The 19897-nt window shown below is 50.2% G+C and overlaps 1 protein-coding gene across 1 annotated transcript in view; it reads right to left on the bottom strand.

Moving 5' to 3' along the window:
• The window catches only part of THSD4 (thrombospondin type 1 domain containing 4), a gene marked incomplete at its 5' end in the record, with an annotated part of 579672 nt that overhangs the window by 270257 nt on the left and 289518 nt on the right, over positions 1-19897 (bottom strand). The gene's annotated exons all lie outside the window — the stretch shown is intronic.

Genomic DNA, 19897 nt, shown 5'->3' on the forward strand with positions numbered 1-19897 from the left:
GCCCCCTCCTCTCCGAGCCCCTCCTCTCTGAGCCCCCTCCTCTCTGAGCCCCCTCCTCTCTGAGCCCCTCCTCTCTGAGCCCCCTCCTCTCTGAGCCCCTCCTCTCTGAGCCCCCTCCTCTCTGAGCCCCTCCTCTCTGAGCCCTCTCCTCTCTGAGCCCCCTCCTCTATGAGCCCCTCCTCTCTGAGCCCCCTCCTCTCTGAGCCCCTCCTCTCTGAGCCCCCTCCTCTCTGAGCCCCTCCTCTCTGAGCCCCCTCCTCTCTGAGCCCCCTCCTCTCTGAGCCCCCTCCTCTCCGAGCCCCCTCCTCTCTGAGCCCCTCCTCTCTGAGCCCCTCCTCTCTGAGCCCCCTCCTCTCTGAGCCCCCTCCTCTCTGAGCCCCCTCCTCTCTGAGCCCCCTCCTCTCTGAGCCCTCTCCTCTCTGAGCCCCCTCCTCTCTGAGCCCCTCCTCTCTGAGCCCCCTCCTCTCTGAGCCCCCTCCTCTATGAGCCCCCTCCTCTATGAGCCCCTCCTCTCTGAGCCCTCTCCTCTCTGAGCCCCCTCCTCTCTGAGCCCCCTCCTCTCTGAGCCCCCTCCTCTCTGAGCCCCCTCCTCTCTGAGCCCCTCCTCTCTGAGCCCCCTCCTCTCTGAGCCCCCTCCTCTCTGAGCCCCCTCCTCTCCGAGCCCCCTCCTCTCCGAGCCCCTCCTCTCTGAGCCCCCTCCTCTCTGAGCCCCCTCCTCTCCGAGCCCCTCCTCTCTGAGCCCCCTCCTCTCTGAGCCCCTCCTCTCTGAGCCCCCTCCTCTCTGAGCCCTCTCCTCTCTGAGCCCCCTCCTCTCCGAGCCCCCTCCTCTCCGAGCCCCTCCTCTCTGAGCCCCCTCCTCTCTGAGCCCCTCCTCTCTGAGCCCCCTCCTCTCTGAGCCCCCTCCTCTATGAGCCCCCTCCTCTCCGAGCCCCCTCCTCTCTGAGCCCCTCCTCTATGAGCCCCCTCCTCTCTGAGCCCCTCCTCTCTGAGCCCCCTCCTCTATGAGCCCCCTCCTCTCTGAGCCCCCTCCTCTCTGAGCCCCCTCCTCTCTGAGCCCCTCCTCTCTGAGCCCTCTCCTCTCTGAGCCCCCTCCTCTCTGAGCCCCCTCCTCTATGAGCCCCCTCCTCTCCGAGCCCCCTCCTCTCTGAGCCCCTCCTCTCTGAGCCCCCTCCTCTCTGAGCCCCCTCCTCTATGAGCCCCCTCCTCTCCGAGCCCCCTCCTCTCTGAGCCCCTCCTCTCTGAGCCCCCTCCTCTCTGAGCCCCCTCCTCTCCGAGCCCCCTCCTCTCTGAGCCCCTCCTCTCTGAGCCCCCTCCTCTCTGAGCCCCTCCTCTCTGAGCCCCCTCCTCTCTGAGCCCCTCCTCTCTGAGCCCCCTCCTCTCTGAGCCCCTCCTCTCTGAGCCCTCTCCTCTCTGAGCCCCCTCCTCTCTGAGCCCCCTCCTCTCTGAGCCCCTCCTCTCTGAGCCCCCTCCTCTCTGAGCCCCCTCCTCTCTGAGCCCCCTCCTCTCCGAGCCCCTCCTCTCTGAGCCCCCTCCTCTCTGAGCCCCCTCCTCTCCGAGCCCCCTCCTCTCCGAGCCCCCTCCTCTCCGAGCCCCTCCTCTCTGAGCCCCCTCCTCTCTGAGCCCCCTCCTCTCCGAGCCCCCTCCTCTCCGAGCCCCTCCTCTCTGAGCCCCCTCCTCTCTGAGCCCCCTCCTCTCTGAGCCCCTCCTCTCTGAGCCCCCTCCTCTCTGAGCCCCTCCTCTCTGAGCCCCCTCCTCTCTGAGCCCCTCCTCTCTGAGCCCTCTCCTCTCTGAGCCCCCTCCTCTATGAGCCCCTCCTCTCTGAGCCCCCTCCTCTCTGAGCCCCCTCCTCTCTGAGCCCCCTCCTCTCTGAGCCCCTCCTCTCTGAGCCCCCTCCTCTCCGAGCCCCCTCCTCTCTGAGCCCCTCCTCTCTGAGCCCCCTCCTCTCTGAGCCCCCTCCTCTATGAGCCCCCTCCTCTCCGAGCCCCCTCCTCTCTGAGCCCCTCCTCTCTGAGCCCCCTCCTCTCTGAGCCCCCTCCTCTATGAGCCCCCTCCTCTCCGAGCCCCCTCCTCTCTGAGCCCCTCCTCTCTGAGCCCCCTCCTCTCTGAGCCCCCTCCTCTCCGAGCCCCCTCCTCTCTGAGCCCCTCCTCTCTGAGCCCCCTCCTCTCTGAGCCCCTCCTCTCTGAGCCCCCTCCTCTCTGAGCCCCCTCCTCTATGAGCCCCCTCCTCTCCGAGCCCCCTCCTCTCTGAGCCCCTCCTCTCTGAGCCCCCTCCTCTCTGAGCCCCCTCCTCTATGAGCCCCCTCCTCTCCGAGCCCCCTCCTCTCTGAGCCCCTCCTCTATGAGCCCCCTCCTCTCTGAGCCCCCTCCTCTATGAGCCCCCTCCTCTCTGAGCCCCTCCTCTCTGAGCCCCCTCCTCTCTGAGCCCCTCCTCTATGAGCCCCCTCCTCTCTGAGCCCCTCCTCTCTGAGCCCCCTCCTCTATGAGCCCCCTCCTCTATGAGCCCCCTCCTCTCTGAGCCCCCTCCTCTATGAGCCCCCTCCTCTCTGAGCCCCTCCTCTCTGAGCCCCCTCCTCTATGAGCCCCCTCCTCTCTGAGCCCCTCCTCTATGAGCCCCCTCCTCTCTGAGCCCCTCCTCTCTGAGCCCCTCCTCTCTGAGCCCTCTCCTCTCTGAGCCCCCTCCTCTCTGAGCCCCCTCCTCTCCGAGCCCCTCCTCTCTGAGCCCCTCCTCTCTGAGCCCCCTCCTCTCTGAGCCCCCTCCTCTCTGAGCCCCCTCCTCTCTGAGCCCCCTCCTCTCTGAGCCCCCTCCTCTCTGAGCCCCCTCCTCTCTGAGCCCCCTCCTCTCTGAGCCCCCTCCTCTCTGAGCCCCTCCTCTCTGAGCCCCCTCCTCTCTGAGCCCCCTCCTCTCTGAGCCCCTCCTCTCTGAGCCCCCTCCTCTATGAGCCCCCTCCTCTCTGAGCCCTCTCCTCTCCGAGCCCCTCCTCTCTGAGCCCCCTCCTCTCTGAGCCCCCTCCTCTCTGAGCCCCCTCCTCTCCGAGCCCCCTACTCTCTGAGCCCTCTCCTCTCCGAGCCCCTCCTCTCTGAGCCCCCTCCTCTCTGAGCCCCCTCCTCTCTGAGCCCCCTCCTCTCCGAGCCCCTCCTCTCTGAGCCCCCTCCTCTCTGAGCCCCCTCCTCTCTGAGCCCCCTCCTCTCCGAGCCCCTCCTCTCCGAGCCCCCTCCTCTCCGAGCCCCCTCCTCTCTGAGCCCCTCCTCTCTGAGCCCCCTCCTCTCTGAGCCCCCTCCTCTCTGAGCCCTCTCCTCTCCGAGCCCCCTCCTCTCTGAGCCCCCTCCTCTCTGAGCCCCCTCCTCTCTGAGCCCCTCCTCTCTGAGCCCCTCCTCTCCGAGCCCCTCCTCTCTGAGCCCCCTCCTCTCCGAGCCCCTCCTCTCTGAGCCCCTCCTCTCCGAGCCCCTCCTCTCTGAGCCCCTCCTCTCCGAGCCCCTCCTCTCTGAGCCCCTCCTCTCCGAGCCCCTCCTCTCCGAGCCCCCTCCTCTCCGAGCCCCTCCTCTCTGAGCCCCTCCTCTCTGAGCCCCTCCTCTCTGAGCCCCCTCCTCTCTGAGCCCCTCCTCTCTGAGCCCTCTCCTCTCTGAGCCCCTCCTCTCTGAGCCCCCTCCTCTCTGAGCCCCCTCCTCTCTGAGCCCCCTCCTCTCTGAGCCCCCTCCTCTCTGAGCCCCCTCCTCTCTGAGCCCCCTCCTCTCTGAGCCCCCTCCTCTCTGAGCCCCCTCCTCTCTGAGCCCCCTCCTCTCTGAGCCCCCTCCTCTCTGAGCCCCCTCCTCTCTGAGCCCCCTCCTCTCTGAGCCCCTCCTCTCTGAGCCCCTCCTCTCTGAGCCCCTCCTCTCTGAGCCCCCTCCTCTCTGAGCCCCTCCTCTCTGAGCCCTCTCCTCTCTGAGCCCCCTCCTCTCTGAGCCCCCTCCTCTCTGAGCCCCCTCCTCTATGAGCCCCCTCCTCTCTGAGCCCCCTCCTCTCTGAGCCCCCTCCTCTCTGAGCCCTCTCTTTTCTGACACCCCTGCTCTATGACACCCCTGTTCTATGACACCCCTCCTCTTTAACATCCTGCACTGCCACCCTGCTCTATGACGACTCTCTTCTATGACGCATGTGCTCTATGACACCCCTCCTCTATGACAACCCTGCTCTAAGACACCACTCCTCTATGACGCTCCTCTGATATGACATCCTGCACTGACACATCTGCTTTATGACACTCCTCCTCTAAGACACCCCTGCTCTTTGACACCCCTGCTCTATGACACCCCTGCTCTGACACCCTGCTCTATGACACCCCAGCTCTGACACCCCTGCTCTATGACACCCCTCCTCTATGACGCCCCTCCACTATGACATACTGCACTATGACACCCTTGCTCTATGACAACCCTGTTCTAGGACACCCCTCCTCTATGACACCCCTGCTCTATGACACCCTCCACTATGACACTCTCCTCTATGATGCCCCTGCTCTATGACGCCCCTCTGCTGACATCCTGCACTGACAGCCCTGCTCTATGACACCCCTCCTCTATGACACCCCTAGTCTGACATCCTGCACTATGACACCCTCCTCTATGATGCCCTACTCTATGACACCCCTCCTCTGACACCCCTCTGCTATGACACCCCTCCTATATGACTCCCTTCCTCAATGACACCGCTCCACTATGACATCCTGCGCTATGACAACCCTGCTCTATGAAGCCCCTCCTCTATGACCCCTCCTCTATGACATCCTTCACTATGACACACCTGCTCTATCATGCCCCTCCGCTATGACATCCGGCACTATGATACCCCTGCTCTATGATACCTCTCTATAACACCCTTGTTCTATGATGCCTCTACTCTATGACACGCCTCCTCTTGACAACCTACACTATGAAGCCCATCCTCTTTGACACCCCTGCTCTATAATGCCTCTACTCTATGACACCCCTCTTCTATGATGCCCCCTGCTCTATGACACCCCTCCTCTGTGAGGGCCTCCGCTATGACATCCTGCACTATGACACCACTACTCTATGACACCCCTCCTCTATGATACCCCTGTTCCATGACACCCCTGCTCTATGACACCCCTCCGCTATGACATCCTGCACCATGACACCCCTCCTCTGACACCCCTGCTCTATGATATCCTCCACTATGACACACTCCTCTATGACACCCCTCCTCTATGATGCTCCTGCTCTGACACCCCTCCTCTAGGACCCCCCCCTCCTCTATGACATCCCTGCTCTATGATACCCTGCACTATGACACCCTCCTCTATGACACCCCTCCTCTGACACCCCTCCTCTATGACGCCCCTCCTCTATGACACCCTGCTCTGACACCCCTGCTCTATGACACCCCTGCTCTATGACACCCTGCTCTATGACACCCCTGCTCTATGACACCCTCCTCTATAACACCCCTCCTCTATGATTGCCCTGCTCTATGACACACCTCCTCTATGACGCTCCTCTGCTGACATCCTGCACTGACAGCTCTGCTCTATGACACCCCTCCTCTATGATACCCCTGCACAAACACCCCTGCTCTATGAACCCCTGCTCTATGACACCCTCCACAATGACACCCTCCTCTATGACACCCCTCCTCTATGACACCCCTCCTCTATGACACCTCTGCTCTATGACACTCCTTCCTCTATGACGTCCCTCTGCTATGACATACTGCACTATGACACCCCTGCTCTGACACTCCTGCTCTATGACACTCCTCCATGACACCACTGCTCTATATTTCTCCTCTATGACACCCCTGATCTATGACACTTCTCCTCTATGACATCCTGCACAATGACACCCCTGCTCTCTGACACCCCTCCTCTATGACGCCCCAGCTCTATGACACTCCTCTAAGACACGCCTCCTCTATGACGCCCCTGCTCTATGACATCCTGCACTATTACAGCCCTCCTTTATGACTCCACTGCTGTATGACACCCCTGCTCTATGACACCCCTCCTCTATGACACCCTCCTCTATGACACCACTACTCTAAGATACGCTGCACTATGACACCCTCCTCTATGACGCCCCTGCTCTATGACACCCTGCACTATGACACCCTCCTCTATGACACCCCTCCTCTGACACCCCTCTATGACACCCCTCCTCTATGATACCCTGCACTATGACACCCTCCTCTATGACACCCCTCCTCTATGATACCCCTGCTGCATGACACCCCTGTTCCATGACACCCCTCCGCTATGACATCCTGCACCATGACACCCCTGCTCTGACACCCCTCCTCAATGATACCCAAGCTCTATGCACCTCTGCTCCATGATACCCCTGCTCTATGACACCCCTCTTCTAAGATACCCCTCCTCTATGACGCCCCTGCTCTATGACACCCCTCTCCTCTATGACACACCTCCTCTATGACACCCCTGCTCTGTGATATCCTCCACTATGGCACACTCCTCTATGACACCCCTCCTCTATGATGCTCCTCCTCTATGACATCCCCGCTCTATGACACCCTGCTCTATGACACCCCTGCTCTATGACACCCCTGCTCTATGACGCCTCTCCTCTATGACACACCTCCTCTATGACGCCCCTGCTCTATGATATCCTCCACTATGACACACTCCTCTATGACACCCCTCCTCTATGATGCTCCTGCTCTATGACACCCCTCCTCTAGGACCCCCCCTCCTCTATGACATCCCTGCTCTATGACACCCCTGCTCTATGACATCCCTGCTCTATGACATCCCTGCTCTCTGACACCCCTGCTCTATGACACCCCTGCTCTATGACGCCTCTCCTCTATGACACACCTCCTCTATGACACCCATCTGCTATGACATCCTGCACTGACACCCCTCCTCTATGACACACCTGCTCTATGACACCCTCCTCTATGATACCCTCCTCTATGACACCCTCGCTCTATGACACCCCTCCGCTATGACATCCTGCACTGACACCCCTCCTCTATGACACACCTGCTCTATGACACCCTCCTCTATGATACCCTCCTCTATGACACCCTCGCTCTATGACACCCCACCTCTATCATACCCTCAAAATATCTTCTTTCCCTATATTATTTGCTGCATTATCCTTGATCACTTCTTCATATAATAAGTTTTAATGTGAAAAAACTAGGAATAGCTGTTCCCATGAGCTTTTGTGTGAATTTCCAGAAGAAGGACCGGCCACCACACCATGTTCGGGCAGCCATGGCAAAGGCCCTGGTGGGTGCTCTGAATGCATTTCACTGTAAATGTAAAATCACAACAGACTTGAGTGTTAGGTTGGAAAAGAAAATTATAAACTAAAGAGGAGCAGAGGGAAGAAGTTAATGAAAATGAAACGGCATCATGAGTTAGGAATAGTAGAATGAAAGAACGACATGCTCTTTTGGGGATAAGAGTTCATCGCTACCCTAGTTAGTTAGGAAAAAGGGAGCACATTATAAATATACAAGTAAGAAATATAAGTAAGTAACAACCAAATATTAGCACACTAAAAGAACCATAAAAGACTACTTTGCTACACTCAAAGAAATGCATTTGAAAACCTAGATGAATACACAATTTTTGAAGAAAGTGCACCTAAATTATATATAAACTATAATATACTAAAATAAATATACCAAGGCCCCAACAAAAGAGAATTGTAGACAGACCAGGTTCTATAGGAGAAAAATGAGGAAAGTTGACAAAGAGCCTCATCTCCTAAAAAGTACCAGGTCTCACTGGTTTTCCATATAGGATTTCCACCAAATTTCAAAGAACAGAAAATCCCAATGTAATGTAAGCTATGCCAGAACATAGAAATAGAATGAAAACTTCCAAACTTCCTGATGTACTCAATAACAAATACAACCAATACTTCAAAACTAAAATCACAGACCATCACTTATGAACATGGAAATAAAAATCCTCAACTAAATATTAACAGACTCTTGAGAGTTTAGCTAAACTACTCCATGGTATGATTGTCTTGGAATCCCTTTGTTTGGCCTAGTGGCCTTCAGCGATTTTAAATGGACACTAGCCTCTTTAGGGAAGCTCATGCCCTCGATAGCAAGATAGCCTCGGGGTCACATGCAAAGGGAAGTTTCTGATATAAGGCCCCTAACGGCCCTGGTGATTAGCAGTCTGTTCTGCCTCCCAGCACCTGTGTGCCTTATGCTTTAGGTAAGACCCCACTGGGCTTACCAAAACCCTACTCTTTGGTTTGAATTGATCAATCAGGCCACAGCTTGGGAACCAGAAAGCACTGCACCCATGGACCCTAAAGAAGGCATATGCCGAGGTTCTGCCTCTCACGGTCTGTACTCTGCCTTCAACTCCCCATGCGGCCCCTCGAGGTATGTTGTGTCCTTCCTCCAGGACCTCTGAATAATAAACGTGTCTATTTCACTTCCTCTTGTGGTCTCTTGTTGAACTGTGGCTCATCATCTAGCATCCTGTGCTCCACTTAACAAAAGTTAATTTCATGAATTCATAACATACACAGAACCTAAGACATCAAAAAACAATGCATCCCAATCAGGTGGAGTTTATGCTAGGAATAGAGACAGTTCAACATGAGGAGACACATTAATATAAATTATCATATTAATAAATTTAAGTAGAAAAATCATAATGCAACATCCATTCTTGATAAAAAAAATTCAGTGATAGCTCTCACTGGTTTGGCTCAGTGGATAGAGCATCAGCCTGTGGATTGAAGAGTCAGGGGTTCGATTCAGGTCAAGAGCACATGCCTGGTTGCAGGTCTGATCCCCAGTAGGGGGTGTGCAGGAGGCAGCCAATAAATGATTCTCTCTCATCATTGATGTTTCTATCTCTCTATCCCTCTCCCTTCTTCTCTGAAATCAACAAAAATATATTAAAAAATTCAGTGACATAAGAATACTTCCTTCATATGTAACAGTTGATCTACCCTTTCCAAGAGTTTGCATCATTCTGAAGAGAGAAATAAATACAAGCAGCATTTTCAGTTGTCAAGAACAAGACAAAGATACAAAGATTTAACTTATTTAACTTTGCACTAGAAGTATTAGCCCATGTAATTAGATTAGAAAAAGAAAATAGGACTAAAAATACTTGTAGATGATATGGTACACACTCAAAAGGAAAAATAATTAAAAACTACTGAAATAATAAATGAATTTAGAAGATAAAGTAGAAAAATTACACAGACTTCAGTAACTCATATTTACAAACAATAACCAGATGGAAGATATAATGGAAGAACATATCCCATTTACAATAGCAATAAAAGTAATAAAATAAACATAAATCAATTTAAGAAATGTGAAAGGCACTTATAAAACTCTTTAAAATATTTCCAAAGTCCCCCCAAGAAAATCTGAGCAAATGGAAAGGCATACCGTGTTCTTGAATTGTATATATTTAACGTGATCTTAATAGAAGTATTAACAGTTTTTTCCTCTTAGAACTAGACCGATATCTACATCCAAGATTCTGTGCTGGGCTTTAGGAAGACTTCAAACATAAGTCAAACAAGACTTGCCCCAGTGGTCGGCAAACTGTGGCTCTTCCACAAAATACCACATGTGGGTGTGCATGTACAGTGCAATTGAAACTTCGTGGCCACACTCAAGGGGCCAAAGAGCCGCATGTGGCTCACGAGCCGCAGTTTGCCGGCCACTGCCCTAGACCATGTTGCTTGCAACCTCATGATCTGGTTGATAATTTGTGTTTACACCTATTAAAATACTCCAAAAAAAAGCTATGTATACATTAAAATACTCCAAAAAAAGCTATGTATACTGAGACTCAGAAAAGGCAACTGTATTTAGCTACAAAGAGGTTACTACTGATCTCTGAGAAAGCAGTTTCCATAGAGTAGGGAAGCTAAAAATTAGTCTGCATGTCTTAGCAAAAGCCACTCATTTCAGTGCCAAAAGAAAGCAACAGAATTTCTCGTCTAATTACAGGAAACTGAACTGATACAAAAATTCATCTCTTGCTCCAACACATAGATAAACTGGATAAAATACATGTACACACACACACACACACACACACAATATCCCACATAGCCAAATTCAGAACAAGAAAAGGAAATCCTGAGGCATCATAAAGAGGAAATGCAAAGTCAGAGTGTTGTGTTGGCATAAAGCTGAATTTCTTAAGTAGGTACCAGTTCCTAATAAATCCTGCAATTTTAATACAGTCTACAGTCAAGACTATAGCCAGCCCCTCCCCAGCTGAAAGGGAGCTGGACCTGATGGGTTTTCTCAGCATAAAGCTGAAAGCTTTATGAACTGGTGAGGAGCTACTCAACTGGTGTCTTAAAAAACTGAGATGTTAACATAAAACGTGGGCAAACACTGGGGAAATCTGTAGGATCCCAAAAAGGCAAATTCACAATTTTCCCCTAGGTACTCTTGAACCCAGGGCAAGTGGGTCTCCAATGAAAGAACTACTAAACCAGTGGTTCTCAACCTGTGGGTCGTGACCCCTTTGGCGGTCGAACGACCCTTTCACAGGGGTCGCCTAAGACCATCCTGCATATCAGATATTTACATTATGATTCATAACAGTAGCAACATTACAGCTATGAAGTAGCAACGAAAATAATTTTATGGTTGGGTCACAACATGAGGAACTGTATTTAAAGGGCCAGAAGATTGAGAACCACTGTACTAAACTAACTCACACTCCAAAATTGCAAAGCGTGGGAGAAATGCCTCACCATTAGCCAGTGTCAGCACCCAAAACATCAGATAAGAGGCCAATCTGGAACAGACTTTCAAAAACGATTTCTAAAATGTTTACAAAGTGGGGGAAAAATAAAAACAAAACCTGAAAAGAAACTGGGCATCAGGGAGACAGACCTCTGGTTCCAATGAAGGTTTCTGTACCATGTGAGTTACACCTGCATGCGCTAGGCCAGTGGTTGGCAAACTGCGGCTCGCAAGCTACATGCGGCTCTTTGGCCCCTTGAGTGTGGCTCTTCCACAAAGTACCACGTGTGGGCATGCACGTACAGTGCGATTGAAACTCCGTGGCCCATGCTCAAAAATCGGTATTTTGTGGAAGAGCCACACTCAAGGGGCCGAAGAGCCGCATGTGGCTCGCAAGCCGCAGTTTGCCGACCACTGCGCCTAGACCAAAATGGAAAAACAATAAATAGTTGGGAAAATGAACACTTATTAGGAGCTGATTATGTCCCAGGGACTGTCCTAAAATGTAACTTCCTCATACAATTTCCACAACAACTGCCCTGCGGAGTAAACACCTTCTTGCCCATTTTTTTAACTGGACCTCTGAGGGTCTAACTTTTCCAAGGTCACACAACAGGAATCGGAATTGGAACCCCAAATTAGGAAAGAGGGAGACAATAACTATAGCTTCTAAAGAAAACATGTAAAATGGAGGGGTTAATATCACCAAAGAAGGGAGAATTAAGGAAGTTGATTTTAAAGGAAGATAGATACCACCTGAGCTCTCACTCGGAGAAAAAGAAATATTTGAGAAAAGGAGGGAGTGTGAGAGTACTGAAGACTATATACAATATATAATGCTAACATCCCCAAACTGGAATCACCTCTTATGCAATTATTTTAGCAGGAAAGGAAAAAATGATCTGACTTCAATTTATTTAGCATGTATTTTCCAAAAAAGGATATTTGCCATAAGTAATTACTGTGAAAGGGGAGCTTTCCTGGTTTCAAAGGTTTTTAATCATGAAGTGGTATTTGACAATGTAATTATTTCCACAGGCTGGAAAACAAACTTGTCACTGAACTATACTAGTAACCGGATTCGACCACAAAGAAAATAGTATGCATTGCTGATACACGTGGTCACTAATTTTATTGGAATAACACCAACATATATATTAATAATGATGTGACATTCTATGAGAGGCACTGAAACATAACGTAGGAAACACAATTTTATGCTCACTTTTGTTCTTAGAGGTGGGTGACCTTGGACCCGGGCTGTGGTCTCCCCTTCACAGAAGGTGGGGGAAGAAGTCTTGGATCTTCATGCACTTGTGAGTCCAAATTCCACTTTACTCAAGCCTCATTCTGCTCAGCAAGGCTGGGCACCCCAAATGTTCTGGAGACAATGGTGAGCTCAATTTTCTCTTAATGATCTCAAAACATTTTAAAGATGAATTTGCAATAAGCTCCTCTTCTACCACTAAACCACAATAATTTTGAGCCAAAAATAGTCAATGATGGTGAACAGTAATTCTACCCAGGGAGGAAAATGAATCACAGAAAAATTCCTGAGAGGGTTTCTAGTTCAACTTTGTCAGCTGAGGGATAAGGATCTGAGGTGCAGGGGTGGACAGTAAGATGGACACTAAGGGCAAACCTTGGCCTAGAACCCATGTATTCCAGTTTCTCAGCTAGGCAAGGCTCCATACCATGCTGATGAGAATCAGGCCAGCTTAATAATGACAGAAATTATACACACACACACACACACACACACACACACGTTAAGTGAATGGTGCCTAGAAAAAGACATTTGCATTAACGAGGACAGCAGAAGTACAGTGGTGGTTACCCATCAAACACCCCTCCTCAGCCCTTCCCTCTTTCTTATAAAACCTGGAAACACTAGCTTCTAGAGCAGCTGGGGAAAGAGTGAAGAAACAGCATATCTGAGACACAATTTGGTTTAAACATTTGTGAAAGTCAGCAAGCTAGTCAGCACAGTCAGAGGAGAGCAGAGCACCCTGGCCAGAGGTCTGTTCCCAGAAGATGGGGAATCTTAAATGAATTCAACCACAATAAACATTTTACCAGTCAGGACCAAACCTTGTCAGAAATCCATGACCTCCTTTAAAATGGAATGCTTAACTGTCTTGGAAGAGAATCTTGGACTCCAGGTCTTACTCCATCACAGGTCTCCCTCAATCATGAATTCCCTGTAGCATCATGGATAAGTCACTTCACATCTCTAAGCCTGAGTTTCCTCACCTATAAAATTGGGACCCCAAAACTCTCAGTTCAACCAACCTCTAAGTTGAGAATAGGGTTATCCTATATAATAAGAGCCTAATATGCTAAGTGTCCGGTCATCCATTCAACCAATTGAAACATAATATGCTAATGATATGCTAAGGCTGCTCAACAGCTCATTATGACGTGCACTGACCACCAGCGGGCAGACAGTCGACCGATTGACCAGTCACTATAACATGCACTGACCACTGGGGCAGATGCTCCTACTGGTAGGTTAGCTTGCTGCTGGGGTCCGGCCGATTGGGACTGAGCGAGAGGGGCCAGACATGCCCTGGAGCCCTCCCGCAGTCCTTCTCTGGCTGGCCAACCTCCTGTGTCCTTCCCTGACCCCGATTGTGCACTGGTGGGGTCCCTTGGCCTGGCCTGCACCCTCAATCTGGGACCCTTCAGGGGATGTCAGAGAGCCAGTTTCAGCCCAATCCTGCAGGCCAGGTCAAGGGACCCCACTGGTGCACGAATCTGTGCACTGGGCCTCTAGTGTAAGATAAAAGATGTGCTTAAAGGATGATGATGAGAAGGAAGCAGAAAAGAATTTTGATGCTGATGATGTTACCTCTCACCCCTGACTGGAGTTGAGGCTAAGCTCTGCCTTCAGATAAGGCAAATCTGGTTTAAAAGCCAAGCTTTGTGCAACCACGATTAAAACACATAACTCTTTCTGAGTCTTGGTTTTTCTCAAATTTAAATTTGGAATAATAATAGGACCTAGCTCATAGGAAGAGATCCAGAGCCAGTTTATTCTTCTGATGTTATTCATGGAAACAACAGCATGTGGGCCTTTCTGAAAGCTAATTTAGAAAAGTGAAACCATTCTGTGTGGATGTTCCTCATGATTAAATTATGCTGGAGGAATCAGTAAAATCAGTAGACAGACTTCCCCCCGTGGTCGGAGCATTAGGAATTTTGTGGGAAAATATTCCAAAAGCTTCCTTTTGGGAACATAGTCTTGCTTCCATCTCCATTTCAAATCCCGAGAAAACCCAGTTTAGAGACATGCTATTTGATGGACCGGTCTAAAACAGATGCCATACTCACACAAATTTAAAGGCCCATTACTGTTTACTGTGGACATGCTCATTTTTTGCTCACCACCCTCTGAGGTCGGCAGAGCGGATGCTGTCTTCATTCTCCAGAAGAAGAAACCAAGCTATGAAAGTTCAAGTTACTTTCCTGAATAAATTGCCAACCAACCCAATGCTGTTCGAGTTTAAGAGCATTACCCTCACCTAAATAAAATGTCTGTCAAAAACCAATATGTCTCAATATTAATCATTAAAAATATTTTATCCATTATGATACCAACATGTCAAACCACACATTTCCACATATCCTATCTAATAAAAGAGAAACATGGTAATTAGCGTACAACCGCTACCCTTCCCATTGTCTAATCAGGGCGATATGCAAATTAACTGTCAGCCAAGATGGCGGCCAGCAGCCAGGCAGCTTAAAGCGAACATGAGGCTTGCTTGCTTCAGTGACGGAGAACTCCAACGTTCCCCGCCTGCCTTGCCGGCCTCTGAGCTGCAACTCTAAGCAACTATGTTACAAAAATAGAAGCTAAACAAAACCCCAGAAAACAGCTTTAGTCCCCGGGCTTCAGCCAGCAGGATCGCAACATTGTTTCAAATACAGAAGGTAAACAAAGGCCAGAAACCTGCTTTCAGCAGCGGAGGCCTACGAGCTGGAGTCAAGCCTCAGAGCTAAAGCTGGCCCAGAACAAAAAAAAAAAAGAAAAAAAGGAGCAGTTGGGAGCTTCAGTCACCCGCCAGCCTGAAAACAGCCCTCAGCCCCTCACCCAGACTGTCCAGGCAACCCATTGAGGACCCGCACCCTGAAGGGGCTGTAGCCAGCCTGCAATAAGGCCATCAGCCCCTCACCCAGGCTGGCCAGGCACCACAGTGGGGACCCCCACCCTGATCCGGGACACCCTTCAGGGCAAACCAGCTGGCCCCCACCCATGCACCAGGCCTCTATCCTATATAGTAAAAGGGTAATATGCCTCCCAGCACTGGGATCAGTGGAGCCGCGAGGCCTCCCGGCACCGGGATCAGTGTGACAGGGGGCAGTGCCCAAACCCCCTGATCGCCCTGCGGCTCTGTGTGTGACAGGGTGCGGCGCCCCAACTCCCCCGCCCCCACGGGCCCTGCTCTGTGTGTGACAGGGTGTGGCGCCCCAATCCCTCCCCCACCCCCCCACAGGCCCTGCTCTGTGTGTGACGGGGTAGAGCCATAACCTCCCCATCGGCCCTGACCTGAGTGTGAGATTGGTGGCGCCCCAATGCCCTGATCGGCCCTGCTCTGTGGGTGATAGCGGGCAGTGCCCCAACCCCCACCCCACTGGCCCTGCTCTGTGTGTGATGGGGTAGAGCCATAACCTCCCCATTGGCCCTGCCCTGAGTGTGACAGTGGTGGCGCCTCAACCCCCTGATCCGCCCTGCTCTGTGTGTGACAGGGGGTGGTGCCCCAACTCCCCTATCGGCCCTACTCTGTGAGTGACAGGGGGGAGCTCCCCAACCCCCTGATTGACCCTGCTCTGTGTGTGACAGGGTACGGAGCCCCACCCCGCTGATGGGCCCTGCTCTGTGCGTGACAAGGGGTGGCGCCACAACCTCCCCATCGACCCTGCCTTGAGTGTGACAGGGGGCGGTGCCCCAACTCCCCAATCGGCCCTATCCTGAGTGTGACTGAGGGTGGCATCACAACCTCCCAATCTGCCCTGCTCTGTGCATGACAGGGGGCGGTGCCCCAACTCCCCAATCGGCCCTGCTCTGAGCCCGACCAGGGGCTGCACCTAGGGATTGGGCCTGCCCTCTGCCATCCGGGAGCAGGCCTAAGCCAGCAGGTCGTTATCTCCCGAGGGGTCCCAGACTGCTAGAGGGCACAGGCCGGGCTGAGGGACCCCCTCACCCCACCGAGTGCACAAATTTTTGTGCACAGGGCCTCTAGTCTATATATATAAAACCCTAATATGCAAATAGATTGTACAGTGGAACAACCGAACAACCGGTTGCTATGATGTGCACTAACCACCAGGGGGTGCGTGTGGAACATGGCGGGCGTCGGCAGTGGGCAGCAGAGGGTGGAACATGGCAGGCATCGGCTGCGGCAGGATGGTGGAGCAGGTGAGCAGGGGCGCCAGACCAAGGCAGGGCCCTGGTAGCTGTCATCAGGGTGAGCCTCTGGTGGTTGCTGAAAATTCTTTGCTCCTGCGTGCCAAGTTCCCACCTGGCGCTTGCATCTGCTGCTGGAGCCAGCCCCACACGCACCCACTACCTGTGCTGAAGTTGCCACTTGCACCTGCTGCCAGTGCCTGGAGCTGGCCCTGTTCGCTCAGCACCGTCAGCAGGTGTGAGCGGCAGCCCAGCTCTGATCACCCTTAAGGGCTTCTCCACCTCCCCCTGCTCCTGAGGGGTGATCAGGGCAGCAACTGCCACTTGTACCCGCTACTGGCACAGGCCCCAATTGCTCCGTGCTGTCAGCGGGTGTGAGAGGGGCCGGCGCCGTCAGCGTGTGGGAGCGGCAGCGGGAGTGAGGCTGATGGCAGAGAGGGGGCCAGGGGCCATGGAGGGAGGGGCTGGGCAGGGGCACAGAGGATGGGCCGAGACCCACCCCTGTGCCCATAGCAGCCTCGTGGCCCACAGTTCCTTTCAAGGTGCATGAATTCATGTGCTGGGCTCCTGGTTCACATATATAAAGTTTGGGGGAAGTTTAAGAAGCAGGTACTGGAGAAGACCTGAGGTTTTTAATACTGTGTGACCAGTCTGAGGGACTCAAGACCAAATCAGCCCAGCTTAACCTGTGTATCTCCCCTTTTTGGGTCCCTTTGTATCCCTGGATTATGCTTTAATATTTTATATTCCTTGTGCAAGATATTTTTATTGGCAATTCTACACCCATTCTCACCTCCACACTATTTTTAATGACTTCCCCCAAAATATAGTAAAACCTCGATGTAACAGACTGATTCCAGTGAAGGGGTGTCCATTAAAGCTGAAAGTCTGTTATATAATAAACTAGATTTTCTGAATGCTTATGTTAACAAATTGTCAAATTAATTTACTTATTTTTACTTATGTAGACACATTTGTGTAATTAAAAGTAAGTATGTATGAAAAGTTTAATTTCACAGAAAAGTTTTTGTATGTATTACTGTAATTTTAAATGTATACTGAAGAGGTGTAGTGGATGTGTGCATTCACCAGGCATGGAGAGTAAACGAGTGCACAAGGCTGGGAGCGGCTTAGTGCAGGTCGGAACATCAGCCAGCAGTGTTAAAACTGCTGCAGGGCCCTAGCCAGTTTGGCTCGGTGGATAGAGCATCGGCCTGCGGACTGAAGGGTCCCAGGTTCAATTCTGGTCAAGGGTAGATGCCCAGGTTGCGGACTCGATCCCCAGTGGGGGGCATGTAGGAGGCAGCCAATCAATGATTCTCTCTCATCATTGATGTTTCTATCTCTCTCTCCCTCTCCCTTCCTCTCTGAAATCAATAAAAATAAAATAAAGTAATTAAGAAAAAAAACTGCTGCAGAAAGTCACACCATGTGACAACAGAACCAATTCCCTCCTGATGTTGTGTGATTACATGATAATCATTTGCCCAACATTGTTTATGAGAGGCGACTCTTGGATTTAAATATGTAGACTATAGTTATAGATGTGTAATATTTACTTACGTTGGTGAAATTACTAGTGTTTTTTCCAACATATGGCCTGTTCTCTAAAACTTGTTAAAAATAACAGTGAATTAATAACAAAAAAAACCACACCCTGTTAATTATAAGCAAATCTTGGTTAAAAGCATTTAAAAATGAACAGGGTGTTAATTTTCACATATGACATATGCACTGGAAATTTTGTCCCTTAAATTCGAAGTCTGTTAAATCGAGGTCCACAAATAGAGGGTTTCCTGTACTTACTTTCCCAGCCCTCCCACAGTTAGGGATGGGCATGCCAAAAGTTCTGGCCAATGAGATATAAGTTGAGCTCAGCTGGGGCAGGGGAGGAGGGACAGTCGTGGGAAAGTTTTGATTTCCTGATAAAAGCTATAGTACTGCTCTTTCTACCTTTCTTTTTGTCTTGAACTCAGATGTAGTGGTTGGAGCTGTAGCAACCATCTAGTGAACATGGGAGAAAGGTTATTGCCCACCTATAGATTTCTTGTTATGAGATGAAAATAATATCTCTTGGTTTTAGCCACTCTAAGTTGGTTATAATTACTTGAAGCCAAACACATTACTAAATAATACGGCTGTCATCTTAAGCTCTTTTGTGATCAGAGTGTGGTCAGAAGAGCAGAGATCATTTTTCTAACCCATGTTGATGTTGGACTCTGGGAAGGGCACTTTTGGTTATGGGCCATTTTTCTAGCGTTAAAAGCTAAAAGAATGCATTTTCGTGGAATGGAGGGAAACACACCCAAGATCCCTACCTTCTCACTATTCACTTATGGGTGTTCACCCAAAACATTCATTTATTAGAAACCATACTATTCGCATAAATGTCTACAGAATGAAAGATTGAGTTAATGAGGTGAGAAAATAATACTCTAGTCAACAGACACAGTGAAATAAATGATCGCTCTATCACTTGTGCACACATATGCATTTTTTCTTTTTCTCTTACTCCTTTCCTCCTTCCTTCTTTCCTTGGAAATTAAAGAGCTCAAAGAACCAATGAAAAGGAGAAAGGTGGAGGTTAAAGTAGACACAGGAACAAAAAGCTAGGGAAGGGGAAAGAGAGAAAAAAGTGAATGAGTAAGGAAAAGAAATTTTTATCTCCTCTATCTGGGCTGCACATATCAGGGAAGGTTGTTCTCTGTCATCATTGCTCTTTGGAATTCGGTGAGGGTCCTTAGCTACTTAGAAAAATCCTTGCTATGCTCTGAAAGAAGTGATCTGCTTATATTTTCAAACCTTAATGCTTATTTTAAAATTTTTTATTTTCTTAGGAATTCTAAAGGTTTCATATGAAGGTTTTATATGAAGGAATAATTCAGATTTTATAAATATACTGAAAAGCTAAGAGGTATCTGCTGGTACCTTCCATGTGAACCAAATAATATGGTATTCCAAAGTCATCAGATTACCTTATCCTGGATCTTTGAGAACTAATTGGGGCTTCTTATTTCACAAAACCTAAAGGTAACATTTTAAGAAAAATTTGCCAATAGGTATTTTTTTCCCCTTTCAATCAAATACAGCTTTTTTTGTTGTTTTGTTTTTTGGCTTAGTAAATATTCTCCTTTTTCCTCTCCTGAAAACAATCTCACAAATATCAGTAATAAATCTTCCCTGGACAATTGTTTTGTTTTGAAACAAGTTGAACAAGGGAAGTCTGGTCACATGTACAAAATTCCAAATATATATAGTCTTTGACCTTTTACCAAATTTCACTTGTCTGACTTTATCCTAAGAAAATCAATCAGGTGTGCAGACTGCATGCATAGGCGTGCTCATGGAAATGTTCAAAATAATGAAACATGGAGACAACCTGTGGTAAATTAGATCATGTTTGGAAATATTTACTCTTCATTATGTCCCTTTCTGTGGATCCAGTTATATTCCTGTCCCTGACTTCAGGCTGGGCCATATGACTTACTGTGACATTGGAACATTGGAGAGCAAGATGACACCCAAGGCTGGAAAAGCATTTGCACATTTTTTCTGTCATCACCATGAGAAGAACATACAACACTAGGTGCCATCAAGATGAGAAGATATCAGGAGGGGATGAGGACTCGTGGAGCAGAGCTTCCCCACCCGCCTCATTGTGTATCAGCATCACCCCGCCATTCTGCAAACCCCTGAGCAAGAAGTTAAGTGCTTATTTCTGTATGGCACTGAGATTCTGTGGTTGTCTGTTATACAGCATTATCATG

Source organism: Myotis nattereri (assembly GCF_964212035.1).
Source record: "Myotis nattereri genome assembly, chromosome: 1".
Lineage (NCBI taxonomy): Eukaryota > Metazoa > Chordata > Mammalia > Chiroptera > Vespertilionidae > Myotis > Myotis nattereri.